Raw genomic sequence first — 16170 nt, forward strand, 5'->3', positions numbered from 1 at the left:
GTATGGAATTCAAAATTCCATAGCTATATCATAGGTATAAAGATTGTATGGTCTCTTATTCACAGTACCTAAAATTATATATTCTCATGTCTTTCAAAACATCAACATACAACTAATTCCGTAGTCACTGGTCTTCCTACGGGACTCTATACTATGCATGTGGATTTTCATCTTGTTGAAACTAGTACCTGAGATAACATAGCAGAGGTAAATTCAGCAAGTCACTCTAATGTGAGTTAATAGTTGGTGGAAATCTTAAATACTTTTGCTTAAGGCAAATAAATGGGTTGAGCTTCAATTTTTTAGCATCAGTTTCCAGAGAGTAGGTGACCAAGAATACATGTATTGGAAAACTTTTCCAGAAGCAAGCACAGCAAAGAATATTAGTGGATGTTGTTGGGAGATAACTTTTTAAATAAATCCATCATGTATGTTTATTATTTTTACAGGTTCCCCTTCCTATTGTCTTCATTATAGCTACAAAAACAAGTTTGTTAGAAGACTAGCTCAATGCCATTTCTGAAATGTGAAATAAAATTCTTCTGCTATTCAGTTACATAGGGATCACATTTCTGTCTAAGAAAATAGTTGTGATAATTTGTTAGCACTTACCTTTGTAAAACTGTTTTTATTAGTGACCTTCAGGTGAAGTTACACTCAATTGCATGTACCCACCAACATTGGAAATAGTGAGAAAAGCAAGAGTCACCAGAAGAGTGTTTGTGTTGCCTGGTATTCCCTGAGTGGTAAACACTTGTGTTTCTTTCAAACATTTATGCTTACAGCCATTGTATAATGGTGATTTTCGAAATGATCTTTAACTTTCCATTGCATTTAAAAATAAATTGTTATCCAAAATTCCCAGATTTCTATAAAATTAGAGCTAACACTCCATAAAAATGGGAGTCCATGTAGGTATTTAGGTTAGGCTGTTTTCTTTTTTATGGTTATTTTTTAAGATTTATTTATTGAGTATGTATACAATGTTCTGCCTACATATATGCATGAACACCAGAAGAGGACAAGAATCACATCAAAGACAGTTGTGAGCTACCGTGTGGTTGCTGGTAATTGAACTCAAGACCTCTGGACATGCAGCTAGTGCTCTTAACCTCTAAGCCATCTCTCTAGCCTATAGACTGTTTTCTTTATATAGCTAATTAATCTATATTACAATCCAGAATGTTTCAATTATTTAGAGCATTGGGATGCAGACAGTTAAATGACTTGGTTATTGCCATCAAATTCTATGAAACTGAACATGTAAAAAATGTGAAGTTGGTATAGTAAAAGAAATATCTTCAGTTGTTTAATATTGACAAGCCTATGCTGTTTTACACAGAGTATAGGACTTTCTTTTGAGTCTTCTTTTTTATTGATTTTTTGTGGATTTCACATCATGTATTCTTGATTCCATCCATCTCCCCATCCCTTCATAGCTGCCCTCTGTTCTTGCAACCACCACCACCCCCAAAAATTAAATTTAATTAAAAAAAAACAAATAAGCAAAAAGAAAAGAAAAAGTGAACTAAAATTAAACAAAAAAAAAAAACAAAAGCAAAAATCTTGGTGTGGAAGCTGTACTGTGACACAGTGAGTCACACAATATACCATTTATTCCTTACATATTTACTTGCAAGTGTTTATAGAAATGTGGTGCAGGAGAATTGTCTGTATTTTGTCAACCATGTTTTAAATAAATGCTGATTGGCCAGGCAGGAAGTATAGGCTGGTCAACCAGACAGGAAGTAGAGGGGGGTGATGAGAACAGGAGAATGCTAGGAAGGAGGAAGCCCATTCCTTCCACTCCTGTCCAGACCACTGGAAGCAAGATGTAACCTGCCAGGCTGAGAAAGGTACTGAGCCATGTGGCTAGCATAGATAAGAACAATATAAGCTACAGGACCTAATAAGTAGCCTGAGCTAATGGGCCAATCAGTTTTATAACTTATGGAGATCTCTGTGTGATTTTCTTTCTTTGGGGCTTGCCAGCTGTGGGGTACTGGGTGGGACAGAAACCCCCAACAAGCCAGGCCCTCATGTTATAGAATGGTGCCCAATGTGGATAACTGCATCTATAAAAAGCCTGAAAAAGCTTGGAAAAAAATAGAGTAAAGCATGTTTTCTTGGTAGCAGCAATTTCTCTGCTCTGCTTGCTAGAGGCAAGCAAGCACTCTCATCTAAGAGAGGTTTTCTGACTCAGCTTTAGCTTTGCAGCTTTTCTAAGAGGTCCTGCCACAAAACACTTAAATGGTGTCAATGAAAAGCTGAATGCATGCTTTGCAGTTTTCAGCCATAGCAAGACAAAAGCTGTGCTTTTTAAAATGCCAGCTTTCTGTGCCATCCTGCCAGGGCAACTTTGACTCTTTCAGGCAAGCAGTCCAACTGAGTGTGGTCTGTGAGCAGAATGCTGCAGCTTGCTTGCTGGTAGGGACCTTGAAATGCCATAGAGTTGTGGTGATAAAAGTGGCTACAGCTGGTACCAGGAGGCTGAAATGTCAGAGAGCTAAAAATGGGCTGGATCTAGCCATCAAAGCCACGGCTTTAATCCTCTTCATACTGCATACTGCATAGTAAATTAAAGACTCATGTGATCACAAAAGGAGAGATATACAGTTAAAAAAAATTCAAAGTTGAAGAAAACCTCTAAATGGTTTACAGTGTGTTAAAAATATATGCAGGCTAAAAGTTAAAGTTCTTAAAGTAAAAAAAAAGGAAGAAAGAAAGAGAGTAGTTGGGTATGGTAGTGCACAGCTTTAATCCCAACACTTGGGAGGCAGAGGGAGATTGACCTTTGTGACTTCAAGGGGCAGAGGTAGATTGACCTCTGTGACTTCAAGGTGTGATAGCACACGCCTTTAATCTCAATGCCTGGGAGGCAGGGACAGACAGATCTCTGTTAGTTTAAGGTATGGTAGCAAACACCTTTAATCCTAGCACCAGGAGGCAGAGACAGATCTCTGTGAGTTCAAGGACATCCTGGTCTACAGAGTTATTCCAGGACAAAAATATACAGAAAACCTGTCTCAAAAAGTCAAAAAATAAAAATAAAAGAAATAGAGGTTAAAATAAAGCAGCATAAAGATGGAAAATACACAGAGAATCTTGATACTGTATGTCATTATGCTCTCTTTGAATTGTTTGAATGCTGAGGAAGGAGCAACAGCTGCTAAAAGATATTTGCTTATAAATGCTGCTGCACTTATCCAAGATAGGTATTTTGAAAATACCTTAAATTCAAAATTGAAGTCAAAAGGTATGTTACTTTGGAGAAGAGATTTTGCTTTTCTTTCCACAGGAAATGAGAAGCTGTGGATTCATTCTGAATTAAGAAAAATCAGGTTTGATCAAGGAAGACCACCTGAAAAATCTCTGGTAGGAACAGATGGCCCAGATGTCTAAGTTCTACATCCAGAACATATTCAAGACTGCTGCCACATATGGTCAAAACTCACTGGATACTCCAATCAGGACTTGATCATAATTCTAAATTTTCTTTAGGTCCCCATAAGATTATCAGAGCCCCCAACCAGCTAGAAGTAGCCTGGAATACTACACCCACATTCCCAAAAAATGGACTATGGATATTTTCCTTTGTTAAAAAAAGGGGGGGGGAGTAGTACGAAAGAATTGTTTGTATTTTGTCAGCCATGTTTTAAATAAATGCTGATTGGCCAGGCAGGAAGTATAGGCTGGTCAAACAGACAGGAAGTAGAGGGGGGTGATGAGAACAGGAGAATGCTAGGAAGGAGGAAGCCCATTTCTTCCACTCCTGTCCAGACCACTGGAAGCAAGATGTAACCTGCCAGGCTGAGAAAGGTACTGAGCCATGTGGCTAGCATAGATAAGAACAATGGGTTAATATAAGCTACAGGACCTAATAAGTAGCCTGAGCTAATGGGCCAATCAGTTTTATAACTTATGGAGATCTCTGTGTGATTTTCTTTCTTTGGGGCTTGCCAGCTGTGGGGTACTGGTTGGGACAGAAACCCCCAACTAGCCAGCCCCTCATGTTATAGAAATGAGTCATTTTTCTGGACCAAGGCCTATGACTTCTGCTACACCATTGATAATGGACCCTCATTGGGACTCTTTTTGGATATCCTGTTGTTGCCTTGTGTCACAAAGATCTTGCAACTTTGGATCTGCAGGTCCAGGACTTTCACATGCTCCAGCAGTTCATAGATGAAGTAGATATTGGAGTGTGCCAATTCATAGCCCTGGTTTTGGGTGTATAGGTGATAGCTGGGTAGGTCAGCATGCCAGTTCTTCCTCATCAACAACACGAGAGCTAGCTCTCCAGCATGTCCTGGCTAGGTCACCCACTGCAGCAGGCAGTATGGAGTAGGACAAGTTCTCCTTCTCTCACACCCTAAGGACCAGCTCACCTGCACGCACACCACAAGGACCAGCTCTATTGTTTTGCTCTGATGTGGGATTCCCCTCTGTATGCTGTGGATATCATTTGTGAATAAAGAAACCACCTTGGTCTGTTGATAAGGCAGAATGTAGATAGGTGGGGAAAACTAAACTGAATGCTGGGAGGAAGGAGGGAAAGTTGAGGAGAAGCCATGTAGCCCTGTTGAAGACAGATGCCGGAACTTTACCTAGTAACCCACATGACAGATGAGGGTGGGGTGGGGTCAGTTCTCTTGCTTTCATACCCTCAGGGCCAGCTGACCTTGCCTCCCCATTCCACCCACCTCCCTACCCCCTTATCCCTCCAACCACCACCAAGAGTCAGCTCTACTCTTACCATGTTGCATGCAGGAGGTACAGGCAGAGTGCTGCAGCTGGTGAGGGGGCAAGACCAGCTCTTCCGCTCTCGTGAACTCATGGTCAGCCATCCTGCCTGCTGCAGAGTTGAGGGATGGGGGATGAGAGATAGCATCCCTCTCTCACCCACTCCACCATATGGCAGATGAAGGCTGGGGCCTGTCTCTCACTCACATTCCAGGGTTCAGATCCCATCAACAGGATCAGCTCTATTGTGCTGGCCAGGCAAAGTGCAAGAACCACTCTCTGGAGTGTTACAGTAAGTGAGGGGCAGGGTAAACTATTACACTCTTTTGCCCCTGGGATAGATCTCATGCCTTCAGGGCCAGGCCCCCTGCACCTCCACCAGCAGGGTTAGCTCTACTGTGCTGCCCAGGCGAGGGACAGGATGCCCTTTCCCAAGTGCTACAACTGGTGTGGTGGGGCTGGGGTCATTTCTCTTTAGAACTAGAATCAGTGAGGGGCAGGGACAACTCTGTACAACCCTATCCTCATTGTCTTTAATGGTAACAGAAACCATGGACATCAACACAGACCGAGCTGTGGCAGTGCTATGGACCTAGACATGGTCCTTGGCAGCACCAGATGACAGCATGGCCCCAGGTGGCAGGACAAGCCCCTCAGAACTCTATAGCCCCAGCAGTGGCAAGGACCTCAGACACTAACTGGCCCTAGGTGGCAGCCCAGACCCTGACTGTCTCCATGGACTTTAGAGGCAACACGGGCCCTGTATATCAACCTAGACCCCGACTGTGGTTGAACCATACACCCAGACATGGTCCCTGGCAGAAGCCTGGGCCTGAATGTCATCATGGCCCTAGCTGGCATTCAAGTTACCCACGTAAGCATGGCCCCAGTTACAGCATGACAGTCGAGTTCCAACAGGTAGCAGCCCAACTCCCAGTCATCTGGAGCTATGGACATCAACACAGACCCTGGCTGCAGTAGGACTATGGATCCGGACATGGCCCTCAGCTGCAGCTCAGGCCCAGACATCACCATGGTCTGAGTGGCAGCCCAGGCCACCCAAATATATATGGCCTCAGAAGCAGCATGACCCTCAAATACCAATATGGCCTCAGTTGTCAGCCCAGACTAAAGTCCTCTGCAGTGCCCTCAGTGGTAGCAGGAGCTGCTGATATTAACACAGGAACCAGCTCAGCAGGGCCACAGACCCAGATATACCCTTCAGCAGTAATCTGAACCTGGATGTCACCATAGTCCTGAGTGACAGCATAGGCCCCTCAGACATATCCCTTAGACACTGACATGGTCACAGATAGTGGATCAGCCTCCAGACATCTGCAGGACCATTGGTAGTCACAGGAGCTACAGACATCAACATAGACCACAACAGCTGCATCAAGGCCATGAACCCAGACATGGGCCCTGTTAGCAGATCTCTCTCTCTCTCTCTCTCTCTCTCTCTCTCTCTCTCTCTCTCTCTCTCTCTCTCCTCTCTCATACCATTTCTTCTCTCTCAGGACCATTTACTCATAATGGTGCCTGATCACCCAGCTCTGCCCACCCAGGCAGGGTAAGTGTCCTGGGGTGGAGCTGTAGCTGTCCTCCATGTACTGGGCCTCATGGAACCAGGTCTAGGACTTTAATAAAAAAATTTCTGAGTGATAATAAAATAAGTATAAAAACCAGAAGCATATAAATGCATAAAGCAATTAAGGTAGTCCCAGAGGAATAGAATCTGTGATATTGGACAGTGGGGAGGCATTCAGCAGACTGTCTCCATTCAGGGAATGTATGACTACATCATCCAGATACATGAAACCAAGAATGCAAAGAGAACCTGTATATAATATGTTTACACCCATGTACACATAAATACTTATGAGACAGCTTATAGGTCAGGCCTGTAACATTAACACACACAACTGGTGAGAGGATAGAAGGATTATAATGATACACCAAAACAAAAGTTATCCAAGAACAAACTATGTTAAGAATTTCTCAGTTCAGCAGAAGATAACATGGGCAACTGTACAACTGGGCTGTCATCTGAATTCTATGCACTGGTTTATTATACCTGGAACGAGGTTGAGGACTTGGATAGAGACCAATGAATTCCTCCAGTTAAGAAGCCAATGGAAACCACAGTTACAAGGAGGCTACGTCATTTTACCTTATCACAATCCCACCCCAATTTACTTGAACTGAGGTGTCCTTGAAAGCAAACACTGCAGAAAATAATCCTCCTGTGAGGCACGAAGTGATGAAGAATAACTTAGAAGAGCCCAAAGCCATCCCCTGATAATCTTACCCATGTGGTAACAGATAAAAACAAATCTCATTTTCTCTGTTTGTTCTGGCCAGGACTTGCTCTGCGTAAATATTTCAGTTCACAGATTCTCCAATCATTGATAATAGTTCTACAGTGGGGTGTTCAGAGTAATGACACAGATTTAAAAAAAAATTGCATTAACATAATGATACAAGGAAATAAACAGACCAGCTGAAGATTGCAGGCTACATTCTTAGTTAAACATTCTGTTGCTAGAACAAAACAAGTAATGCTCACACCCTAGACCAAAACATTCTGCTGGCAAACCACTCCCTAGGTGGAATCCATTGGTATCTCCCTAAGGGAGTAGGAACTTATTTAGATCCTTAGACTTTTGTTTGAGTTGGAAACTTCTACTTAGTTAGAAGAGTTAGTCTACTTCTCCATACCTGAAATACAAGGTCTGGCTATTAGCCACACCTATTGACAATAGCTTTGAGAGTGCAAAACTCTCTAACCTAAATATGAGTCTCTTTGGGGGATTTTCCATTCTGAATCTTATCAGTAAACAAATTGTCAAGACACAGGTGGTGGTTTCCCTCACCTTTAATCCCAGCACCTAGGAGGTAGAGGCTGACAGGTCTCTGTGAGTTCAAGGTCATCTTGGTCTACAAGAGCTAGTTCCAGAATAGCTAGGGTTGTTACAAAGAGAAACTCTGTCTCAAAAAAAAAAAAAAAAAGACATGGGTGACAGGAAGTTGGGCGAAACAAAGGAAAGTGAAATAATCTAGGAAGGGCAGTGAGCATCAGATGGTTTAAGGGACCAGTACAAAAGGGCAGTGACTATAGAGTCATGTGATATGGCTCAGCTGTCTGAACTTAAGGGACCAGGTCATTCCTTATTTTCACAAGTTCTTGGAAGTACGTGAAAGTTGAGAATCAAGGTTTCAAGGCTGCTTGTTATAGAGGACACATGGGCCTACTATGAGTTGGGACGTTTGAATTACAGGCAGATAGAGGGCAAGCAGGAGACAGGAAGGATGTTTCCTGGACTTTGTGAGAGAGAATAAAGGTCAAGACTGAAGTCTTTGTGATAGATAAAATGAAGAAGTACCTCAGAGAGATGATAGGACGGAGGGTGCAGCACGATGTGAATGGCCAAGTGGAAGGCAGAACTAGTGGAAGTTGGGTTTCTGAAAGTCACATGATTAATGAAGTGGAGGATGGTGTGGACTGAACCATTTTTTCAACAAGAGCCTGATTCCATTAAATGAGCACTTGCTAAGCTGCAGCTGTGCAGTTATCTAGTGACGCAGCTCCTGGGATTCCAACCTGACCATCCCATCTCTGACACAGATGCACTAGGGCCTGGCAACAGCTGTACTGATTCATATCTCTTATTGGGTAGTGACACAAGATTTTAATCTTCTTGATAGAAAAGGTCAGTTAAGATCAGTGCCTCACAATGGCATATTTTATTTCATAGCATACTACACTGCAATAAAAGGGTCAGCAACATCTAGCATTTTGTATTTGCAATATCTGTTTTCACAAATAGTGCAGGAATATGAAAATTAATAGAAAAAGTAAAATGAGAGAGCTGTGAATCATTCACTGTTACATGTTTCAGATTGTGACAAGCAAAGCTGCATAACCGCACTACCATTTCACTCTCACAGATTGCTTAAAGAAGCACATGCCCCCAGCTCTGTGTTGTCCCAGGCTACTTCTAAAATGCTACATGAAGTTCTGCTTATAATGTTCAACCAAATTACCAGTCTTCCAATCTCAACACAACCATGGCCAATTGCTTCACAATGACAACCCATTTTTGGTAATAATTCCCTTATTAATTACTTTTCTATTTTTGTTAATAAAATACCATGACCAAAGGCAAATAATGTAGGTGATATTTTTGTGCCCAAATCCATAGAAAGCACAGTCCATCATGACTGGGAAGCAAGGCAAGAACAAGTGGCAGGCAACCAGCAGGAGCAGAAAGCTGATAGACAACCTCTTGAACCACGTGTTCTAACAAGAGTCAAAAAATAAAATAAAATAAATAAAATAAAATAAACAAAACTGGAAGTAGGGTGAGACTATGAACCCTCAAAACTTACCCTGAACAACAAACTTCCTTTAGCAAGGGTGCATTCCCAAGATTCTTCAAACAAAATGACCACATGATTATCAAATGTTCAAACTCCCAAGCCTATGGGTGACATTTTTTATTCAAACAACACATATAGGTTATTCTGATATACTTTAACACTGAGAAAGCCCCCTGGCTTGTGTGGTATTTAAACAAAAGAGTCTAGTGAGGTGAGACAGACGTTTAGAGAGATGCTCTTTTGTAAGACCAGAGTTGAATTCATACACTCACATAAGACCCTAAACTGCCTGTAAACAACATTCCAGAAGATCCAACACCTTTTCTGGCCTCTTCAGCACCAGCACAGATGGGGTACACATTTAAGCAGATATGTGCATGTACATATAAATTGAAATCAAAATAAATGTAAAAAGCCAAACAAAAGAACAGGTACATAAATTAATCAGAAATGGTTATGAACCTGTCTATTCTAGGAATAAGGCTCTGTACTGAATTCTGCCCATGACTGAGCTGATATTTGTAACTTTTCCGGGATTATTTGTATAGCACTATTTCTCAATTGTATTCAATTGTATACATGAGCAAGTCATGTCTAGTGAAGATTACATCATGTTTTCCCTTTTACTCATACTTTAGTCGATGTCTGTTGAGACTTGTTCTGTATCTGTTTAAGTGATAAGTGTTGGGAAAAGTTCCATGAGGTACTCATAAGAATCTATATTCTTTCTTTTGGATGAAATATCCTGTAAATTTCATTCTGTTAGGACCATTGTTGTATAATGACAGTTAGTTCCAGGATTTCTCTGTTATTGTTTTGTCCAGATGATCTGTATATTAGAGAGAGTGGGATATTGATGTCTTCCCATCTCAGTGATGGGGGAAAATGGGTATGATATAATGCATAAGAACTTTGGAGAATTATAGACCTTGAAAGAAAAAAAGAAAGAATGATAAATGATAGAAGGATACAACATGTAGCCAAGAGGCTAAAGTGAATTTACACATTCAGCATTAAAGGATCAAATGGGAAAAGAAATTAACAAAGGTGAGTACTTTATCTATGTAGGTTGTCATAGCAGGAAAGCACAGCCACAAAAATAATATTAATGACCCCACCATACACACACACACACACACACACATTCAAAGGAGAAAGTGTGTAAAGGATCACTCAAAACAAGGGATAAATTCTGTGGTGTAGTATAAAGAGTTCCAGATGAAATAGACACAGATCTTATGCTGCCCAGTCTCCCTATGGTGTTTAATCAGGCAACGAGTACTTGGAACACTTTTGGAAACCTAAATTTCCTTCAACTGATGAGTGGATAATAAAAATGAGATACATATGCACTATGTAATACTGTACAGCTCTAAAGAGAAATGAAATTTACAGGTGCATCTCCAGCTGTCTCATCTGACACTCTCATTGCTGCTACAGATCAAACAGCAAATGCATTTCTGATGGGAATGGTGGTTACAGAATCATACACCCATATCTCAAAGTCCAGCAAAACTTTTGACACAGTGAATGCTGCCATGGTCCTGACATTCACTGTGAACACACCATGAAGGAAATCAGTGGGTATCATCAGAGTCCATCATAGGTTTGGGCAATTGCTTATACTGGAATTTTTTTTCTGGGTTTAAACTTGTTTCCAGACTCCATCTATACAATCAGTAGAAATGATATGGAAAACAGAAGTAAGTTTCTACACTCTACACTGACCCCTAATTTAAATCTAGTAATATATTTTAATATAAAATCCTTCCAATGTTTGTACTAACATTCCAGTTTTCATGTAAGCCCTTCACTTTAATGTTTTCAAAAACTGTGCTTTCTTTAAGCCAATAGTTTTATTTAATTAAGGAATTAATAAATATTGGCATCAGTAACTGAGACCTTGAGGTTAGCCACTGAAAACTAGGCAGTAGGAGTGATCTTGTCACCACAATTTGCACTCAGAATCGTGGGGAACCTCTGTCTCCTCCATCATTACTTCTCCCACATTGCACTGGTGTGAGCTGAAGAATGCAGATCTGCCTATGCATATCTGCTTGTAGACAAGTCCACCGTCATTTATTTCTAAAGGAATTGCTTGGATGGCAACTTGACTTCGAGGATTTTGTATGAAGATTCTCTTTATATTTTCCCAAGATGGGGAGAGGTGTGTCTGTCAGTAGCACCTATCTGCTGAGTGTCTGCCAGTCCATCATGATGAGCCCCAGAGACTCTAGGTGGAAACAGTTTAAAGCAATCGCTCCCAGAGACTTGGATATCACTGTTTGCACTAGATTCAGCAAATGATATGTAGTGTCATTTCCCTATATATGAATCTGGAAAAGGGAGCAAGAAAACATGACAAATATCAGAGATTTGGGATACTGCTCTGGTGCTGGTCATGACAAATCCATGGGCATACCACATACAGTGTTGCTGTAATTACCAGATGCTACCACTGTGGGGATCACACTGTGGTCAGTGGCTACATCGTTTGGTTGCCATACAGACAAAACAGAGCAGGCAACCATGCACAGGTTTCCTTCAGATTCTCCCAAAGTCAGACCTATGAAATTGATCCTTCTCCTAGTCAGCAAGCACATTGTCTACTTTGACACACTTTTCTGTATCATTCAAGCTTTTATGTTTCCTGTTAAAATCACAGTTGGTTTATGGTGAAAGTATCTACAATAACCTTCCTGTCACCGTGATTGCTATCAATCAGTAATTATGTGAAATTGTTTCAAAATATTTAATTTTTTAAAAAAGACAAAAGTTCTACTTACATTGACTCTTTACCTGGCATTATTTTTTACTAAAAAAATGTGGAACTATTTTGATTAATCTAGTTGTAATTTTTGTCTTATCTACATCTATTTAAAAACTCCAAATTAACACAAGAAATCATTATTTGACTTTTTAAATTTTAATTATTAGAAAGCTAGAGATGGCTCAAGGATTAAGAGCACTGGTTGCTCTTCCAGAAGATCCAGGTTCATTCAGTTCTTAGTGCCCCCTTGGCAGTTCACAACTGTCTTCAACTCCAGTTACAGGTAATCTGTTACCCTCTTTCTGTCCTCTTTAGACACTATACACACAAGCAGTACACAGATATACTCGTAGGTCAATCCCTCATATACATGAAATAAGAACAAATATTTTGAAATGTTGTGATTGAACAGAGATGCATGTACTATCTTACTCTGTAGTTCTGGTACCTACTTTGTTTTCTCATCTATTTTGATTTATTTAAAACATTCTTGTTTATACATATTCTCCACATCCTGTGTGTTTAGAACTGCATTGGTCCCAACTTAGAAAGTGTCTTCCAAACTTAATCATGTATGAAGTTATGGAATGCCCTTGTTCTTCATATAGGCTGAAATGGATTAATTAAAAATGCTGCAGATTCCTGGTGGCTGCAGGCAGTGTGGTCCATGTGGCAGCAGGCAGTGGGCAGGGAGTCTCAGGAGCAGCCAGCCCCAGGCAGGAATGGCTGCAGGTCCCCGAAGCGGTGGCTGCTCCTGGGCAGGGAGTCAAACAGCAAGAGACAGAGACATGGATAGGCATGCCATGCAGAGTGAGGTTGGATATTTGTTTAGTGGGTTATGAAAGGGGAAGGGAACAGGGGAGAAGAACAGAGAGAGAGAGAGAGAGAGAGAGAGAGAGAGAGAGAGAGAGAGAATGAGAGGGAGAGACAGAAAGGGGAAGAGAGGAAGTGAAGAGAGGCAGAGGCTGCCTCTTCAAGAGGGAGACTGAGCTAGTTCCAGGACAGGCTCCAAAACCACAGAGAAACCCCGCCCCCCCCAACTCTACATTACTCCCCCAACCCTGCTGCCGACCAACTCCAGACATTCTCTTTAACACATTAACCCCCAAACCACCCCCAAACCACCCCCAAACCACCCCCACCCCGTGATGAAGCAAGTCACCAGCAACTGTTCTCATCATAAATATACACAAAAATATACATCAAAATATACACAGTAAAATAACTATATAATATCTCCTCTATGTGTGGGGTCATGATGTTGACATATCCAAACATATAATTTCAAATGTATAAAGAAAGTCAATCCTCCCTCCTTCCTATCTTTCCTTCATTGGGTAAAAGGGGCATGAGTCAGGAAGAATGACAACTTAGAACTGTTAAGTTTTTCTGGACTGACAAACCTCTCCACTGACACAATAATCCAAATTAGACCAAATCAGACTGAATTTTAAAAGGCCCAGTTTTAATGGATGCCAGCATTCTCAAGTGGCCCCTGGGAAAACATGGAGAGGGCGAAAGGAGAACCAGACCAACCACTGGAGAGGAAAAAGAGGAGACCACATGTTCATTCTCTGGGGGGCAGTTTAAATAGCCTGTGGGGGTGGTCTTGACCTTCCCTGGGGAGGGGTTACCATTTGGTGGGCTTTCTTGGAGGTGGAGTTTGGATTGTGATTTCAATCACTCTGGAAGTGATTTCAAGAGGTGACTTGAAATGGAATTTTCTGTCCAACATTCCAAAATGATTGTCAGGGGATTGGGGTAAAGCCCTCAACTAAACATTCCAGACCCTTTGTATAAAAGGGTGCCAGGGGGCTGAGATGATGCTTCCAACCAAACAAGAACCACTGGAGAAGTATGAAAGAGTGTTGTGAGGGCTTACCATTCTATATTAGTAGGTTGCAGAGTTCCGTTTTACATTATTGTGTATGTACATGTTAACATGTACCTAATGTGTTTGGTGGTGAATGTGTGTGGAGGCCAGAGGTCTTCCTCATTCTCCAACTTATTATTTGAGACAAGTCATTAACTAAACTTGGAGCCTGCCAATTCACCTGCCATGCTGGTCACTGAGCCCCAAGGATTCTCCAGTTTCCACCTTCCTGATCTGAGGTAACACCATATGCCCCCATACCTGGCTCAGTATATTTATGGGTTCTGGGCATTTAAAGTGAGTTTCCCATGCTTCTAAGGGGAGCATCTCACCAACCCAAGATTTTAGCTTTCAAAATATATTTAAAATATATTTTAAAATATATATAAATGCAGTTAATATCATGATAATTCCCTTAAAATTCTGCGAAGTCTTTTGTAACTCAATAACCTATAAATTCATAATGGAATGGTGAATATAAAAATACAAAAAGCTGCTGGGAGGTGGTGGTTCATGGCTTCAATCCCAGGAATCAGGAGGCAGAGGCAGGATCTTTGTGTGTTCGAGGCTAGTCTGGTCTACCAAGCTAGTTCCAGGTCAGCCAGGGCTACACACAGAAACCTTATCTTGAAAAAAAAAAAAACTAAAAAACAAAACAAACAAAAACAAAACAAAAAACTAAACAATAAAAAAGAAAAAAGATTTGGGAACCAAATAAGCTAAATGTTTCTTTTTTTAAAATATTTATTTATTATGTGTACAGTATTCTGTCTGTGTGTATGTCTGCAGGCCAGAAGAAGGCGCCAGATCTCATTACAGATGGTTGTGAGCCACCATGTGGTTGCCGGGAATTGAACTCAGGACCTTTGGAAGAGCAGGCAATGCTCTTAACCACTGAGCCATCTCTCCAGCCCCTAAATGTTTCTTTAAACAGTTACGTTACCTGCATCTAGTCACAGAAGAGATGCTTAGATGATGTCCATGTCCCAATTAGGTTCTGCATCTTCTAAAGAAACACTACATTGGCTTTTGTATCTTCCCATGTGTACCTGAAACCTTGAGTACCAAGCCTAAGCCCTCCTAAAATAGCATAGGTAGCTCCTAAGATGGTCCATGAGACTGTCGTCAAAATTCTCCTATGGATAGTCTAGTGGTTCTCATACTCCCAAAAGGCCCACAGAAGACATCAAATACTGTGGATACCATGATGCAACTGTGAGATCCACTCTTCTCCAGAACCAACGTGCCCATCTTCCTTTGAGCCCAGATGCTGTGGAAGTATAAGTCTTGGTTCTAATGACACAGTGGTGTGAGTTTCCTCTGTCTAAATCCATTTCCTTAGTTCCATCTCAGTGAGGTTTCCCAGATGAACCCCTGCATGCAAACTTCAGCCTTGGTCTGTGTTTCCCTGAGAAAATGAGCCGTGAGCTGTGGTACTCCTAACCAACCCATGCTATCCCACCTTATTTCTTTCAAGTGTTCTACATACATTTTCCACAGGGAACAGGACAGTTCAATAGTCCATACCTATTCCAGGAGGTTTATTGCGTAAGAATTTTCCTGGGGAGATGCTATATACATACCTTTTCTGATGTGCAATTCCCCTCTGTATGCTGTGAATACTGTTGGCTAATAAAAAAAAAAAACTGCTTTGAGCCTATAGCAGAGCAGGGCAGAACAGAGCTAGGTGGGGAAAACTAAAGTGAATGCTGGGAGAAAGAAGGCAGAGTCAGTGTGAAGCCATGTATTCTGGCCAGAGACAAATACTGGAACTTTACCCGGTAAGCCACACAGATGAATAGAAATAGGTTAAATTAGGATATGAGTTGGCCAAAAATACACTTAAGATATTGGCCAACAGTATTGCAAATAATATGGTTTCTGTGTGATTATTTTGGGGTTAAGCAGCTGAGAACAAACAAGTGGCCTCATACAACACTTACCACCCAAGACAGGGAAACTATGACAGACTAAAGTAATTATTCTACTAATGTCCAACTTAGTGAATTAGTGAGTTTTTATTGGAGTTACCTACAGGAGTATATGTGAGGGGTTACTTTCAACAGCAAAAATCAATCAGATGAAGCTGCATCACTTTAAAAAGCCACCCCAACATAGATGGCATCTCAAGAAAGTTGCATTGTTGAAGCTTCTGCATAGTTTATAGGCAGCTCCACAGGTCAGATTGTCTGACCTGAGTTGGTCTGGTCAGAGTCAACTTCCTCCAGCAATTATTTCATGCTTCTCTAACCCTGAGGAGGGGCAGCAGTAACCCTTGTCAAGTTTGTTTACTTCCTGAATCTCAAGAGTTTCCCAAGTCCTTCACTGAGCAAATGTTTCAACTCAGAGGAAATTGCTACACAAGGTCTCTCAAATGCATAGTAACTTATTGTTCCTAAATTCC

The sequence above is a fragment of the Alexandromys fortis genome, unplaced genomic scaffold (genome assembly GCF_014885135.2).
Source record: "Alexandromys fortis isolate MF-2015 unplaced genomic scaffold, M_Fortis_MF-2015_v1.1 scaffold_396, whole genome shotgun sequence".
NCBI classification, from domain to species: Eukaryota; Metazoa; Chordata; class Mammalia; order Rodentia; family Cricetidae; genus Alexandromys; species Alexandromys fortis.